Source organism: Aethalodelphis obliquidens, unplaced genomic scaffold (assembly GCF_003676395.1).
Source record: "Aethalodelphis obliquidens isolate GAN/ISIS:26980383/991018 unplaced genomic scaffold, ASM367639v1 scaffold12, whole genome shotgun sequence".
Lineage (NCBI taxonomy): Eukaryota > Metazoa > Chordata > Mammalia > Artiodactyla > Delphinidae > Aethalodelphis > Aethalodelphis obliquidens.
Window position 1 is genome coordinate 9,416,712 of NW_020837956.1, and position 17,104 is coordinate 9,433,815.

The 17,104-nt window shown below is 46.1% G+C and overlaps 1 protein-coding gene and 1 long non-coding RNA gene across 2 annotated transcripts in view; both read right to left on the minus strand.

Annotated features, from left to right (window-relative positions):
- The window catches only part of MTA3 (metastasis associated 1 family member 3), a 156,120-nt gene extending 154,794 nt beyond the window's left edge, over nt 1-1,326 (minus strand). The window contains exon 1 of the mRNA XM_027113277.1: nt 1,283-1,326. The gene's annotated coding sequence lies outside the window, so the exon portion shown is untranslated. The remainder of the gene's footprint in view (nt 1-1,282) is intronic.
- A 1,411-nt stretch (nt 1,327-2,737) lies between these two features.
- LOC113623797 (uncharacterized) overlaps nt 2,738-17,104 on the minus strand; it is a 39,381-nt gene continuing 25,014 nt past the window's right edge. Inside the window, exons 2-4 of the long non-coding RNA XR_003434069.1 lie at nt 11,872-11,958; nt 11,311-11,453; nt 2,738-2,893 (exon numbers count right to left, since the gene is read on the minus strand). This is a non-coding gene — a long non-coding RNA (uncharacterized LOC113623797). The remainder of the gene's footprint in view (nt 2,894-11,310; nt 11,454-11,871; nt 11,959-17,104) is intronic.

Genomic DNA, 17,104 nt, shown 5'->3' on the forward strand with positions numbered 1-17,104 from the left:
GGAAGTGAAGGGGAGGGGGAAGTGAAGGGGAGGGGGAAGTGAAGGGGAGGGGGAAGTGAAGGGGAGGGGGAAGTGAAGGGGAGGGGGAAGTGAAGGGGAGGGGGAAGTGAAGGGGAGGGGGAAGTGAAGGGGAGGGGACGCCGAGGGGTGGGAGCAGGTGCCCGCCCCCAGCGCCGGGCTAGCTAGGCCGACTTCCCGGCCCCCCGGGAGGCCGGAGCGCTTGGGGCCAGCAGGGAATTGGGGAGGGGGGGCGGCCTGGAGGACCTAACTGGAAGTGGAGGGCGTACCAGCGTACCCCGGCACCTGCCCACCCCGAGACAGGGCTTCCTCCCCGCTTCTGTCCCTGGAGAGACCCAGTCTGTGTGACCTCGAGCACGTGAGCCCCTGTCTCGGTGCAAACACTTGGATGCAAATAAGTGCTCGCAGCAGGGCGCCTTCCTCGTGGTGATGTTAATGCGGCAGGCCTGGAGATGGCAGGCCCTGGAGCCAGGAGGACCCCAGGTGCCTGCAGCTTCTCCGGGCAAAGACTTATCTGGGGACAAGGCTAGAAAAACAGGCCCCTTCCAAGTCTACCGTAACTACGTTGTCAGGTCTATCCGCGTTCACCCCAAAACCGGGCTGAATAAAACCTATTTCCCCACACCTGGAGGCCTTGCCTCTAGACAGGCTTGCAGTGCAGCCCGGCTGGGAGAAGAGACCATTAGAGGAGGGGGGCTTCCTTTGCCCTTACGGGAACAGGGCCCTACAGTTCATCATCACCACAGCCCCTCAAAAAAGAGATCGTGCCAATCAGCTTACTGTTGATGGACTGTTAACTGGTTATGTACCTAAAGCTTTTAAAGTTATTATTTTCCCATGCGAATTCTCTAGACAACCCCTGTTTTCTCAGCCTTCATACCCTCACAGAAACAAAGAACCAAGTAGAGTTGAATCTGAGCTGGCTCTCCCCCAAAATGAACACAAACAACTTTCTTTAGAGAAGCCAATCCATTCCAAGCTACTCCCAGACGTTGTTGTAAAATACACATGAAGATGATCCCTTACTGTCCTAGGTTGTTAGGAGTTTCTGGTGCTTTACAGCTGTGTGTTGTTGACTCTGGCTTTGGGCTCTGTGCAGGGATGGGAAGTGTCCCCAGAAAAGAAGATTGTGTTTTGTTTGTCTGGTGATGGCATTTGTGACGGTCCATTATCACAAATTACTGAGGTGAAAAAAATAATTTTCTAGATAGCTGAGGGAAAGTAAAAAATAAAATAAAAAATAAAGTACCTTTGCCTGAATTACCTTGATTGTGTGACCCAAGTTTCTTTAAGTATAAAATGGGGGCACACTAATTCCACTTCACAGATGGGGTAAGGATCAGTTGTGATATCTTAAAATGCTTTGTAAACCATTCAGCACAGAGCACTATGCAAATACAGGTGTCTGTTGCTTTTTTTTAACTCAAGAAAGTTTCAGATTCCCAAAGGTTTTTTGCCATGAGTCAAACTGTGATCCTGCATCAGCTCTTCTGACCTAGAGAAAAAAGCAGAAGTGTTTTGTTATGCACACTGAATAACTGTTATTTCTCATAACCCTTTTACTGGAGATCCCACGGAAAACATATTGTGACGTATCTGACATCACCCTCTCCGTTTCTGAGCTGACACCTAAATAGGTTGAATAATTTAGCTGGAGTCAAACCATAAACTGGCAGCAGTATTGGGATAATTCAGCCCTTTCCTTTGGCCTAGAAATCTCTTAACCAGGAAGAATTTCTCCAAGTGAAAAGGCCACCTGGAAACCATAAACTGCAAAGGAATAATAGATCACAAGCTCTTCTAAGGGGTTTTCCCATTATTTTTGAATAAATGAGCAATTTCTCCCCTTCAAAATATTTCTGTTTCTGTTAGTTCCTTGTCTCATCTCCACAATTTTGTGCACCTTACCAGGTACTAACCACAATAAATGGGCAAAAAGTGCCAAGAAAACTCCCTCCATCCGTACCTACCTCCTCCCCTTAGGAACAGCCTTATCCAGGAGCCCCAACCCCACGCCCTCCATGAAAGGGCTCAGAGTTTGGGGGGAAGGGGATGAGTAGTAGGAGGTAATGATGGTGGCAGAACCCAGGCTTTTCCTTCCTCTAGATTCTGTGTAGTTTTTTTTTTTTAATTTAATTTATTTATTTTGGGTTGCGTTGGGTCTTTGTTGCTGTGTGTGGGCTTTCTCTAGTTGCGGCGATCAGGGACTCCTCTTCGTTGTGGTGCACAGGACTCTCATTGCGGTGGCTTCTCCTGTTGCAGAGCACGGGCTCTATAGCACAGGCTCAGTAGTTGTGGCACACAGGCTCAGTAGTTGTGACTCACAGGCTCTAGAGCGCAGGCTCAGTAGTTGTGGCGCACGGGCTTAGTTGCTCTGCGGCATGTGAGATCTTCCCAGACCAGGGCTCAAACCCGTGTCCCCTGCATTGGCAGGCGGATTCTTTTTTTTTTTTTTTTTAATAAATTTATTTATTTATTTTTAGCTGCATTGGGTCTTCGTTGCTGTGCGTGGTCTTTCTCTAGTGGAGGCGAGCAGGGGCTACTCTTCGTTATGGCGCACGGGCTTCTTGTTTTGGTGGCTTCTCTCGTTGCAGAGCACGGGATCTAGGCGTGTGGGCTTCAGTAGTTGTGGCATGCAGGCTCAGTAGTTGTGGCTCACAGGCTCTAGAGCGCAGGCTCAGTAGTTGTGGCACATGGGCTTAGTTGCTCCACAGCATGTGGGACCTTCCCAGACCAGGGCTCGAACCTGGGTCCCCTGCACTGGCAGGTGGGTTCTTAACCACTGTGCAACCAGGGAAGCCCAGATTCTGTGTGTTTAACCTCTTTCATCTCCAGATCCTGGGCCAGTGTTTTCTACATAATAGGTGCTCAATATCTGAAAGAATAAGTGCCCGTGAATGATGGGCTCAACATAGAGAACCAGGTGCAGAGTTGAATGCAGGGACTTTGTCTAGGAAACTTTTATACCTCCTAATATCAAAGAGGTATGCACATAAGAGAGTTCAGCAAATGTCTCTAGATTGGAAAAAAAAAAAACATACAAAGAAGGGTGGAAAAGCCTGAGCCTTCAAAGAAAGCAAAGGCACTTCTACCTCCTCAGGCTGCATGGCTCAGATCACAAACTTGTCATCAATCAGCCCAAACTTCACTCCTTTGACTGTTCAGCTTTAACACCTTGAGCAAGTTGATTAACCCCTCAGGTCCTCAAGTTCTACAAATCATGACTAGTGATTGACACCTATGGCAAATGCTTATGCTAAAAAGTGAAATATACAATGTGTTGGGCACATGTTAAGCTTCATACTTACATGTCACTTCTCTCCATTCCAGCCATCCTCATTACTAAGAAAGAGGGGTCTCTCAGATCATGCCAGAAACCCCAGGGAAAATCCAGCCTCCGCAAGGGTAAAATTTCCTGGCATGGCCGTTGTGATTAAAGAACCACGATAAGGGATTGCCAAAAGGCCCAGAATCTTCCCTGTGCAGTCCCCAGCATCCCACAGCTTAGCTGGAAAAAAGTGGATGCTGCAAGAAAGCTATAGATAAGACAGAGGGTTGGTTTTTGTCTCAACATCAGGATGGAATTTTTATACATGCAAAAAAAATAAGGGCTGGCCAGAGTCTGGGTACTTTCTGATATTGAACTCAAGAATGCAGCCTGGGGGTCTAGAATGTAATTAATCTGAAACCAGATGCCAGTCTTTAGATAAGTACCATATCTTGTCCTTTGTGTTTTCTTTGATTTCTCTCTCTCTCTCTTTCCCTTTTCTTTCATTAACTTATGTGTTATTTAGTAAAAATTCTTTTGGAAAAAGGCCAGTCTCCCTCAGCTATTCCAAGGTGGTCCTGGGTTTTACAAGCAGATGTCTGTATTCCAGAAGAAAGCAAGAATCAAAGCAATGGAGCCCCTAAGGGAAAGGAAACCAGAGTTGGAGTTTTCTAGCTTCTTTAGCCATGGAGCTTCTCCTTCCATTGATCCCCTGTGCTAAAAACATGAAACCCAGGACCAGTCCCAGATCTTGATTTTTGGAAGTGTGTGTTTTAGGATTCCATGGTTCTCTCATGCCCTCAAAGAGGAGTTAGTTCAGCCATTTGGTTGCATCCACAAGGAGGTTCCTTCTCTAGCGACAACATTGCCTCCAGATACTGGAAAAGGGACTGGAAATCACAACGTAGACAGGGATGAGCCCCTGGAAGGGTAACCTAATTGACCTAAGTGCTCTTATTTTTCTTAATCTATAAAGTGCTGGAGTGCTGTGGATTTGAATTGGCGATGATGACAGCACAGGGTGTGGGGTCAGGAAATAGAATCCTAAAAGGCAATGGGAAGTGTTGAAGGGATACAACAGGGAGTGTTTGTAGGAATGACTCAGATAGCAGCAAAGAAAGTGGATTGGAGAGGCTGGAGAGTCGAGTCGAGGCTGTGAGATCAGTCGGCAGGTTGGTGCAAAGGGATGATAACCTAGAGTAGAGGCAGTGGGATATGAGAGATGTAGATGGATTTGAGAGAGACTTAGGGGGTGGGAGCTACAGAATCTGGTGCCTTTGGGGAGGTTTGGAGTAAAAGGGTAACATCTGGTTATCAGCAAGTGGGTGGAGAGAGATGTGATTCAGTGAGTAGAAAGTACAGGAGGGGAGGCAAGTTGTGGGGAAGAGGGATGGTTGACAGGTTCAGTTTTAGACAAATTGTGTGCAAGATGCCCTTTGAGCGACTTCCTTGGCGGTTCAGTGGTTAAGACTCCACACTTCCAATGTGCTTCCAATGCAGGGGACGTGGGTTTGATCCCTGGTCCAGGAACTAAGAACCCACATGCCGTGCGGCACAGCCAACAAAAAAGAGGTGCGGGGCTTCCCTGGTGGCGCAGCGGTTGAGAGTCCGCCTGCCGATGCAGGGGACGCGGGTTCGTGCCCTGGTCTGGGAGGATCCCACATGCCGCGGCTGGGCCCGTGAGCCATGGCCGCTGAGCCTGCGCGTCCGGAGCCTGTGCTCCGCAACCGGAGAGGCCACAACAGTGAGAGGCCCACGTACCGCAAAAAAAAAAAAAAAAAAAAAAAAAAAAGAATGAGGTGGATGAACAGACCTGGAGTTTGAGAGATCTGGGCTAGAAATACCCTCTTCTGTGTCACCATCAGCTGAGAACCAGGTCTGTCTTGTCTGAGGAATAAACCAAACCCTGCCCCCAGGGGAAGAAGCAGGTTCCCTGAGTCCTTCAGCTTGGGAGAAAACAGGTTTAGCCGGTCTAGGTCCAGGAGATCAGAGTCCAGGTCCAAATGTGCAAACAGGCAGGGCACGGGCAAAGAGCCACGCAAGTCACTGACCAAGACAGATGGTGAAGACAAGGGGGAATGCCCAGGGCTGACCTCCCACAGGCAAAATTCTCAGCTGGAGAGAGTTCTGCTCCCAGGATGAAAAAGGCAGCTGGGGTAGGAGGGTGGGAGTGGGGGATGAAAAGAACAGGAAGAGAAGGGAAGGGACACAGCCTAATAAAGCAAATCTGCCTATTTCCTAACTTAACCCTCTTGCCTCTAAGATGGTAAAGTGGGTTGAATGGTGGTCCCCCAAAATATATGTCCACCTGGAATCTGCGAATGTGACCTTATTTAGAAAAAAGGTATTTGCAGATGAAATTAATGATCTGGAGGTAAGATCATCCTGAATTAGGATTGTCCCTATATCCAACGACAAGTGTCCTTGTGTGAAACAGAAGAAGAGAGGACACAGAGTGAAGAGGAGAAGGCATGTGAAGGTAGAGGCAAAGACTGGTGTTCTGAGCCATAAGCCAAGGCAATGCCAAAGACTGCCAACAACCAACAGATACTGGAGAAGAGGCGTGGAATAGATTCTCCGTCAAAGCCCCCAGAAAGAACTCAGTTTTCTGGCACCTTCATTTCTGGCTTCTGGCCTTCAGAACCATGAGGGAATAAATATCTGTTGTTTGAAGCCACCCAGGTGGTGGTAATTTGTTGCGGCAGCCCTAGGAAACTTATACAGACGGTAACCACCCCTTGATTTTAAGTAAACATAGATTCAGCCAGAAAACACTGAGCACTATATACAGAGACTAAGGGACATACAGAGACTAAGCTGAATAAAAGAGAGATACATAGAGAGAAGAGGGCCCAGCACCACTCCACTTAAGTCCTGCTCAGATCCTTTAGACAGAGCTCAATTTATCTCATTTTGGTTTGTCTCTCCTTCTGGCTGACATGATTGGCTTAGTAGTGCTAAGAGAAAGGAACACCCAGATGCGATGCCCCTCAGCTAAGTGCCAGTGTAAGCATCCCCCAATTTTTTTCTTCCCCAGCACACCTGTGAGCTATCACACATTCCCATGAGCAACAGCAGATTACCAATAAGGTAATGCACCTTTTAACCCCTTAATTGTGTTTGTCAGGAAGCACTCTGGCTCCTCAGATCCCAATCAATGCTTCTATGGTGGGGAGTAGGGTGGAGGCTACCAAGAATAGAAGTCTCGTCTACAAAAGTGCCCTTTTCATTCAACAAGTAGATAATGAGTACTGTTAAAGGCATTGAGGATACACCAGTGAACAAGATAGACAAAGCAAAAAAAAAAAAAAAAGATAGACAAAGCACCTGTCTCCCTGGAGCTTATATTCTAGTGGAGAAGACAGAGAATGACCAAGTAAATCAATCCACAGATATGCTGGTATACAATGATAAATGTCCTACAGAAAGTAAATCCGGATAAAGAAACAAAAAGTTATGATGGTGGTCAGGGAAGGCCTCTTGGACGTAAGAACTCAAAAGAGACCTAATGATGGGATGAAGTGAACTACTGGTACATGTGGGGAGCAACATGCCAGGACAAAGGAACAGCAAGTGCCAAGTCCCCAAATCAAGACTCAGCCTGACCTGATCGTGACCTAGGAAGGCCAGTGGAGGTAGGAGATGAGATCAGGGAAGTGAGCAGGGTCCAATCATGTAGGGCCTAGGAGGCCACGGTAAAGTGTTTGAATTTTGTTCTAAGTATAATGGAAAGGTTTTTAACAGGAGTAATAGGGATCTGATTTATGTTTTAAAAAGATCAACTGGAATATGAAGAACACAAAGTAGAAAGGGGCTAGTCTTGACTTCCAATTCAATAAAGCATGAATGGAGGGCTTCCCTGGTGGCGCAGTGGCTGAGAGTCTGCCTGTCGATGCAGGGGACACGGGTTCGTGCCCCGGTCCAGGAAGATCCCACATGCCGCGGAGTGGCTGGGCCCGTGAGCCGTGGCTGCTGAGCCTGTGCGTCCGGAGCCTGTGCTCCGCAACGGGAGAGGCCACAACACTGAGAGGCCCGCGTACCGCAAAAAAAAAAAAAAAAAGGCATGACTGGGGACTTCCATGATAGTCCAGCGGTTAAGACTCTGCGCTTCCACTGCAGGGGGCTCGGGTTGATCCCTGGTCAGGGAACTAAGCTCCATTGGCCAAAATAACAAAAAAGCATGACTGTGTTCTCTGGAGGCATCAAACCTCCCTGCGCACTAGGAATTCAAAACTTACCAATCCAAAGTTTATATGATGGAAAACCAAAACTCCTCCTGTGTTTCATTTGGCATAATAGTGACAGAGACCCCTTCCAGCTCAAACTGTGGTACTGAGACCTGTACGTAATGGCAACATACACTGGCTACCTTTTAAAATCCTATACCAAATCATATTGGACAACATCTTGTCATGTAGGCTGTAGTTAGTTCCCCTTACACCCAATACTGTCACTGAGTTTTTCCTAGGCCATTCACCTTTCTTTCAGCTGCAAGAACCAAGTTCTTTTTTTTTTTTTTTTGCGGTACGCGGGCCTCTCACTGTTGTGGCCTCTCCCGCCGTGGAGCACAGGCTCCGGACGCGCAGGCTCATGGGCCATGGCTCACAGGCCCAGCCGCTCCACGGCACGTGGGATCTTCCCGGACTGGGGCACGAACCCGTGTCCCCTGCATCGGCAGGCGGACCCTCAACCACTGCGCCACCAGGGAAGCCCAAGAACCAAGTTCTGAACCAAGTTCAGACCAAGAACTACATCTTGGTCATGGGGAACATGGTAAGACCAGTGAATTCCATGAATATGAGCCACTTACTGCATTTTTTCATGTTAAATAAAGTGTCTTGGTTATAAGTGATGCTGCATATAATATCATGACCTGAAATAAAGCCTCCTGAAAAGTTCACACAAAAAAATAAACCCCAAAGACACCAAACGTCACTTGGGCTGCTGTACAGAGGATGGACTGAGGGGAATGGAAACACAGAGGCTTTTTAGGAGGCTAACATACTTTGAGAGAGAGGTGACAAAGGCTTGGAATAGAATGATAGCCGTCGTGGCTAATAAAGATATATTTTTAAGATAGAGCGAATAGCCCTGGCTGAAGGGTTGGATGTAGGAGACGAGAGGGCAAAATCCATGAACATTAGTACTTTCAAGTGCTTGTAGATATCTGTTTCGAATAGACAGCTGGGTCTGGGCTCTGGAGCTCAGCAGAGAGGCCCAGGCTAAAAATGCAATCTGGGAGTCACCACTATGTAGAAACTCTGTGAAGCTGGGGACTGGTCAGATCACGTGGGAGAGAGTATAGATGGCAAAGGGCATAGAAGCCTGAACCCTGGGGCAAGCCAGCGTTGAGGGCAGAGGTCAGTTCTGCACCTTGGCTGCACCAAGGAAACTGCTATTATAATACCCAGGCCCCACCCCCAGAGATCCTGATTTAATTAGCTTGGAGTTGACCATGATTTTCAGTTAAGAGAAAAAAATCCTCAGGTGATTTTTTTAATAAATTCATTTTTTAAAATTTATTTTTTAGTTTTGGCTGCATTGGGTCTTCATTGCTGCACACAGGCTTTCTCTAGTTGCGGCAAGCAGGGGCTACTCTTCATTGCGGTGCGTGGGCTTCTCCTGTTGCGGAGCACGGGCTCTAGGCGCCGGGCTTCAGTAGTTGTGGTGCACGGGCTTAGTTGCTCTGTGGCATGTGGGATCTTCCCGGCCCAGGGCTCGAACCCGTGTTCCCTGCATTGGCAGGCGGATTCTTAACCACTGCACCACCAGAGAAGTCCCTCCTCAGGTGATTTTAATGGGCAGCCAAGCTTGAGAACTATTCAAGTAGTGATCAGGAGAGGAGAGCCGCAAAGGGGGACTGAAGGAGCAATTAAGGAACTAGGAAAAAAGCCTGACGAGTAGAGTACAGGTTCCAGGAGCCATGTGACAAAGGGAGGGGCCCAACTGTGATAAACGAGAGTAACCAATCGACCACTGGATTTGGCAAGATGGTGGTCTTCAGAGACCGACTCCCCTGCCATCTTTTCTTTTGGTGGTTTCTGACTGTCGAAATCCTAGGCAGCTGGAAAAAAATTGGTAGGGTTCTGGCCTTAGACATCCTACAGTGTAGATGACTCCAAAAGCGCAGAGGGGGGCTCACGAACCCCCCCAGACTGAGGGATGGAGACTAGAATTTGCTCCTTTCATCAGCTCCTTTTATCTTTATCCATAGGTTTGTAGCTGCTGCCCTTTCTAAAAGAGACTGAGGGACTTCCCTGGTGGTGCAGTGGTTAAGAGTCCATCTGCCAATGCAGGGGACACGGGTTCGATCCCTGCTCCGGGAAGATCCCACATGCCGCGGAGCAGCTAAGCCCGTGCGCCACAACTACTGAGCCCGTGTGCCACAACTACTGAAGCCCATGCGCCTAGAGCCTGTGCTCCGCAACAAGAGAAGTCATCGCAATGAGAAGCCTGTGCACTGCAACGAAGAGTAGCCCCCCCTCGCCGCAACTACAGAAAGCCCACACACAGCAACAAAGACCTAACACAGCCAAACATAAATAAAATTAATTAATTAATTAATTAAAAAAATAAAATAAAAGAGACTGAGGGAAGTTATCTGCATCTTAATTTCAAAAAGAATAGAAAATGTTGGAGGGCTCAAAGTAAAACTTTCAACTCCCAGATAAATAAATCGTTATTTATGTTTCCTTTTATCTCTGTGAAGTTTTGGAGGAAAAAACATGAGTAGTACAGAGTTGCCCCAAGGAGCTTCTTTTACAAAGCCAGGACAGGACCATAGTATTAGTGGCAACTGATGCGATGTTTCCCGTTCAATTGCCCAGATCAGAGCGCTGAGGACCTGGCTCCAAAGAAAGGGCACTTAGAGGCAGTATAAGCTTTTTGAGGTTTTGGCAAAGGATGCCCAGGACCCATCCAGCCAAATCCTATCATTGGTTGTTTTCTGTAAGAGGAGACCAAGTGTCCATCCTCTGGAAGTCCTGACTCCCCTCCATCCCTGACAGGCTTCTGGTTTAGTGGGTGAAATTTAGACTGTGTTCATGGAATAGAGGGTGGAGCCCACATTAGGAGCCAGAATTCTGGAAGCCGAGGGAAGAGAGAAGGCTCCAGCATTTCACAGAGTCTCCTTCCTGTGCCCTTGAACCTGGCTGCTTCCTCACGTCAGGTGTCCCCGGTCTCTGCTCCACACTCACACAGAACCTATGTTGGACCCAGGTCAGAGCAACTTCAAAGGCAGAGTCTGAAGCCTCTGTGGCCTTGGTGTTCCCACCTCTTCCACTCTCCCCACCAACACACACCCCCTCGCACCTCCACAAGGCCCCTCACATCTGGGCTGGAGTGGGGGCTGCTTGCCTGTCACAATCACTGCCTCCAGGAGAAGATTTGAGGTGAAGCTTTCAAAGCTCCACTGACTTCTGCATGGTAGCCCAGCTTCTCCCAAAGCAGCTGCAGCAGAGGCCAGGCCCTGAGACTTGAGGGATGGAGCGACTCCCAGCCAGTGGCATGTTGCTGGGATCTGATGCATTTTTTATGATGCTGGTGTCAGCGTGGCTCCCAGGCACCAGGGGAAATGGAAAAGGCACTTGGGCCTGTGCTGATTAAACTAAATATTTAAACAGGAATCAGGAATTGAGGCAAAATCCATTTTTCTTCAGTAAAGCAGAGAGCACCACAAATGACTTCAAGGGTAAGGACTTGATAAACACCATGCAGATCATAGGGGAAGGTTGGGCGCCCCTGGTTTACGGCTTTCCTCTGCTGTCAGATCCCAGTTCCCTCTCCAGGGCAGATCTAAAGGGTTTGCAGGGGACTTCGGAGTCGAGAGGGAAAGGGGAGTTGGAGGACCAGAGGAATTGTTCCAGAGCCAATGTGGGAATGAAATTAGGAGACACCAGAACAAACTCTGGCTGGATTCATGCCTCTGGACCCTTTTGCGCCATTCCTGTCTTGCGATATCTGTTCTTCCCTGTCTGGTCTGGAGAGATCTGTGCCACAGCATCTGCCCACAGGATCGCGCTTACCTTTTGATTAGCTGGAAGGAGGATGATGGGAAGTTGGGCAAACATGGACCAACCCTCTTGTCTTGATTCTTCTTATTCCACCTGAGACAGGTCCCAATTAGGAAGCCATCCTCCACCCGCTGCACACAAACACAGAGGAAACCCTACACAGAGAAGACACAGGGGAACAGGGCCCTCTATTTACAATATCCAGAAATCTCCAGATATGAGGAAAGAAAGATCTCAAAAGGTGATTTCCTGGTGGAAAGAAACAGTTGTCATTTGGCCTGGCTTCTCCCGCTGTGCTTTTTCCTCCCGGTGGTTTCCCTCACTTGTATTTCTACAGCAGTCACCATTCCTGGTTCCCAGGGACGTGCTTTTTCTCAGTCCCTGCATGAACAAACACCCTTACCCTCCTTTCCTCTAAAGATAGCCGAGACGGCTGACATTTTCAAAATTAACTTTTATAAGAACTTAGGCAAGAAAAGGAAGTAATTGCAGGAAGTACAAATGCAGAAGTTCAATTCAGTTCAAAATTTATTGAGATTTTGTGTTTAGCCGATGTGCTATACTCTGGGTTACCTTGATAGATGAAAATAGATTTCTGATCCTCAAGCAGTTCACTGTCTGATGGAAGAGGCAGGCAATTCGTGTATGATGAGTTACAATCTAATAAAGTAAAAGAAATAATTGCTCAGAATTGGTAGCAATTAATATGGCCTGCTGCAGGGGCAGGGCTGGTCAGAGAAGTCTTTGAGAGAAGGTGTTATTTGATCTGGACCATCAATTAAAATAAAAACTTTGCATGGTAAAGAGTCAAAAAGGACATTCCAGACAGAGGGAAGAGCATATAGGAAGTACATGCATGACATATGAGAACCAACTAGAAACTTGGTTCAAAGCCAGATTGTAAAGGCCTTAAATGCCAGGCTAAGGAGTTTGACCTAATGCTGTAGGGCTTAGAGGCCATGGGGAGCTAACACTGTTATATTTGTATTAAGTAAGAAGGATAGCAGTGGCTAAAATTTAATAAATTGGCATTTTATTTTTATTTATTTATTTTTTGGCCACATTTGGGGGCTTGTGGGATCTTAGCTCCCCGACCAGGGATCGAACCCATGCCCCCTGCAGTGGACATACAGAGTCCTAACCACTGCACAGCCAGGGAATTCCCAGTAAATTGGCATTTTAGTTTTTGTAACTAACATGTGAGTTAGGTTAGTATAAATACATAAAATTTCTGGGCCTGCAGAGCTGACAATAGAGCACAGGCAGCCATGCTCCCTGTAAGACTTATCTTTAAATTCAACAGAGAAGTATTTGAAAAGACAAGGGGTAAATTAGAGCTCATCATGTGAGTTCCATTTTCTTTTATCTTGGTATTATGGACTGAATATTTTTGTCCCCGCAAAATTCATATGTTGAAATCCTAACCCACAATGTAAAGGTATTAGGAGGTGGGGCTCTTTGGGAGATAATTAGGTCACAGAGTGGAGCCTTCATGAATGGGATTATGAAAGAGAGAGACCCCAGAGAGCTCTCTAGCCCTCTTCCTGCCATGTGAGGCTACAAGTCTGCAACCCAGAAGAGGGCCCTCACCAGAACCGGTTCCTCCTGGCACCATGATCTCAGACTTCCAGTCTCCAGAACTGTGAGGAATAAATTTCAGTTGTTTATAAGATTCCAGTCTATGGTATTCAGTTATAGCAGCACAAACTATCTAAGAAAATTTGGAAAGGTGAAAATGACCCATATATGAGGAGAAATGGTATTATTGCCTGAAAACCCTTCCTATGTGTTGGCTCCCACTTCAAAAAATCCCAGCTGTCTGAGGTCTCAGGAGTCCTGGAGGATGAGGTCACCTATGCCCTGGAGAATTTTTGCGAGGGAGAAGCAAATGAAGGTTTTGGGGCTCCTATGAGAAGTGATTATTTAGGTTTAAGAACTGGAGAGAGGTGGTTATTCAGGCCTGGTGAGACTTCCGACGATAGGAACTTGGAGATGTTTAGGAACCAGGAATCATTCAAATTTGAGAAGTATGTGGACAGAGTTTGCCCAGGCCTTTGGAAAATTAACTGAAGAGATAACAGATGGCAAATTATAACAATTTTTAAAAATGTAAATATTAAGTAACTTGAGAAGAAATGCTGGCTGAGGAGTGACGGACATTTACACTAGTCCCAAGGATATGGCCCTGTGTTCCCTCTGCCATCTCTCTCTGGGCACTAAAGATGGATGAGTTTGTACCTTCAGGTAGAGGGGCCCTGATCCCCTTTCCTGAATCAAGTATAGAAACACACATTTTAAAATTTATTTGTTTACAGAGACAAGGTTGGACATTTCCAAGATAATTTAAATGTCTAAGAAATTTAGGAAAATACCCACTCCCCCCCCCAAAAAAAGGTAAGAAATATATAATATTAAGTGAAAAAAAGCAAGCTGGATTAAAATACATATGGTACAATTGCATTTAGGAAAAAACAAAAATTATATATTTGTCGTGTAAATACATAGGCAAATAAATGTATAGAAGATTGGCTAGAAAGATCTGCAACCAACAGTAGTTACCTCTGGGGACAGGGTGTGGGAGGCGTGTGAAAATAACTCGATTTTCTTCTGGGTACTTCCATACTGTTCAAAGATTTTTACGATGAGAATGCATTACATTTTCATCAAATACATTTTAAATTTTATTTATTTATTTATTTATTTATGTATTTATTGGCTGCGGGGCATGCGGGATTGAACCCGTGCTCCCTGCATTGCAAGCACAGGTTCTTAACCACTGGACGGCCAGGGAAGTCCTGAAATACATTTTTTTTATTTAACAAAAAAATTTTAAAAACTAAAGACATAGACAGAAAATTATACAGTAGAACTTCCTGAAGCCAAGTTGATTAGTCAGTTCTCTTGGGTGTCCAGCCTGCACCCCTATTCCTTGCACCAAATCGATTTTCCTTTTTTTTTCTTAAATTAACTTAGTTTACGTAAACCAAAAACAAACAAACAAAAAGAAACTACTATAACTAAGAAGATGCCAGATCATGAGTGCCTGTGTACACCAGGCTAAGGTGAAACTTTATTATTATGTAGAGACCACAGGGAACTACCGAAGGGTTTTAAGCAAGGATGTGACAAGCATTTTAAAAATACCTCTCACAAGCATTAAAGAGGACCAATCTGAGAAGAGCCAGACTGAAGCAAGGAGGCCAGTTACAAAAAGCTTTTTCAGTAGTCCAAGTGAGAGGTGGTTTTAAGACAGGCTTCTTCATAGTCTGCTCTAAACTTGCTGATTGACTTAGATTCACTTGCATTCTGAATTATTCATTGATTTACCCATGAGAGAGAAGGAAAGAATAACTGAATCCCTACAACAGCTGTAAGAACTTGCACTATTCTATCAAGGTCTGGGTGTGCATAAAAGTAACCTTCTCTGGTCCTCCAGTCTCTCTACGATCAAGTCCAGACTCCTTAGCACAATATTCAAGGCTAGCCCTTTACAATCTGATCCCAACTCCCCTTTCTCAGTCTTATGTCCCATCCGTCTTCCCGTACTCCACCACCTTGGAGCCACCCTCAGCCGCTTGAGCAGGGCAGAGGCTTGCCTTGGCTTCAACTTCTGCACCTGTGTTTCCATGACCTGGCCTTCCTTCCTTCTGCTCTGCTGGGCGAACCTCTTAGCTTAAATATAAGCTTCTCCCTAGAGCACTAACACCCCCATAGCACCCCTCTATTATAACCCCCCATGGTTATTTGGGCCTCTCCCCCCACTGTACCAATGGGCTCCAATGGCTGATCATCAGAAGCACAAGGCAGTTTGTTTCCTTGTTGTTGTGTTGTTGTTGTTTTTAAATTTATTTTATTGAAGTATAATTGATTTACAATGTTGTGTTAATTTCTGCTGTAGAGCAAGGTCAGTTATACATATATATATATACATTCTTTTTCATATTCTTTTCCATTATGGTTTATCACAGGATATTTAACATAGTTCCCTGTGCTATACAGTAGGACCTTGTTGTTTATTTATTCCGTATATAATAGCTTGCATCTGCTAATCCCAAATTCCTAAACCATCCCTCCCCAACCTTCCTCCCACTTGGCAACCACAAGTCTGTTCTCTATGTCTGTGAGTTTGTTTCCGTTTTGTAGATAAGTTCATTTGTGTCATATTTTAGATTCCACATATAAGTAATCTCATATCAATTTCTCTTTATGACTTACTTCACTTAGTATGATATTCTCTAGGTCCATCCATGTTGCTATAAATGGCATTATTTCATTCTTTTTTTATGGCTGAGTAGTATTCTATTGTCCATTCAACTGTTGATGAACATTCAGGTTGTTTCCATGTCTTGGCTATCGTGAATAGTGCTGCTATGAACATAGGGGTGCATGTATCTTTTTGAAGTAGCGTTTTGTCTGGATACATGTCCCAGGAGTAGGATTGCTGGATCATACGGCAACTCACTTTTTAGTTTTTTGAGGAACCTCCATACTGTTTTCCACAGTGGCTGCACCAATTTACATTCTCACCAACAATGTAGGAGGATTCCCTTTTCTTGACACCCTCTCCAGCATTTGTTATCTGTAATTATTTTTTTAGCTGTACCAAGTGGCACGCGGGATCTTAGTTCCCTGACCAGGGATCAAACCCATGCTCCCTGCATTGGGAGCATGGAGTCTTAACCACTGGACCACCAGGGAATTTCCTGTAGATTTTTTTTTTTTTAAATTAATTTTGGTTGTGTTGGGTCTTCGTTACTGTGCTCGGGCTTTCTCTAGTTGTGGCGAGCGGGGGCTACTCTTTTGTTGCGGGTGCGCGGGCTTCTCGTTGAGGCAGCTTCTCTTGTTGCGGAGCACAGGCTCTAGGCACCGGGCTTCAGTAATTGTGGCTCCAGGGCTTTAGAGCGCAGGCTCAGTAGTTGTGGTGCACGGGCTTAGTTGCTCTGCGGCATGTGGGATCTTCCCGGACCAGGGCTCGAACCCGTGTCTCCTGCATTGGCAGGCGGATTCTTAACCACTGTGCCACCAGGGAAGGCCCAAGGATCTGTATTTTTTAAAAAAGTCCTCCATTGACTGTAGTCATCACTGACAAGTGTTGGGGGGGGGGTGTTGGGGGCGTCTCTACAGCTCATAAAACTGTTGACTGAAAAAAATGCACAACCCAAAAGTTGAAAATTTGGCAGACAAAACTGAGGCCTGAAGCCCAGGACGCAGCCTCTCAGTTGACAGAACACGACACTGTGAAGCCTCCCAGACCAACCCCACTGGCTCCCATAGCACTTTGCTCCCACTTTTGTACAACTCTTGCTGGGGGATCCATGTGACACGTGCCCCATTCTGCCGTATTGTATATTTCTTTGTCTACCATGTCCCACCCTGATTACATTCTGCCTCCTGTCTTTCCACACAGTCTATCTCCCATCCAAACGTGAGCCTTTGACAGCAGGGAACCCATCAGGTACCACAGATTCCATGCACATGGATACTTGGGGAAGACTTGCAATACGCATAAGGCATGAAAGCAGGAAAAACTTCTCAGTACAGTACAGCCCATGTAAGAAACTACAAATAATTGTTTTCAAGTCTTTCTGGTTTGACTAGGAAAAAAACATGATCAACAATCTAGTTGCCAGGCTGGACTGTAGGCGTCGGCCACCCCTAGAGTTGATTATATACATTTTACTTAAAACAACAACAACAACAAAAAACCCACAGAGGTCCAGGAAAGTGCAGGCTCTTGCTCCGAGTCACAAAGCTGAGTAGGATAGAGGAACACATTCTAAGTCAGGGCCCAGGACTGCCACAGACT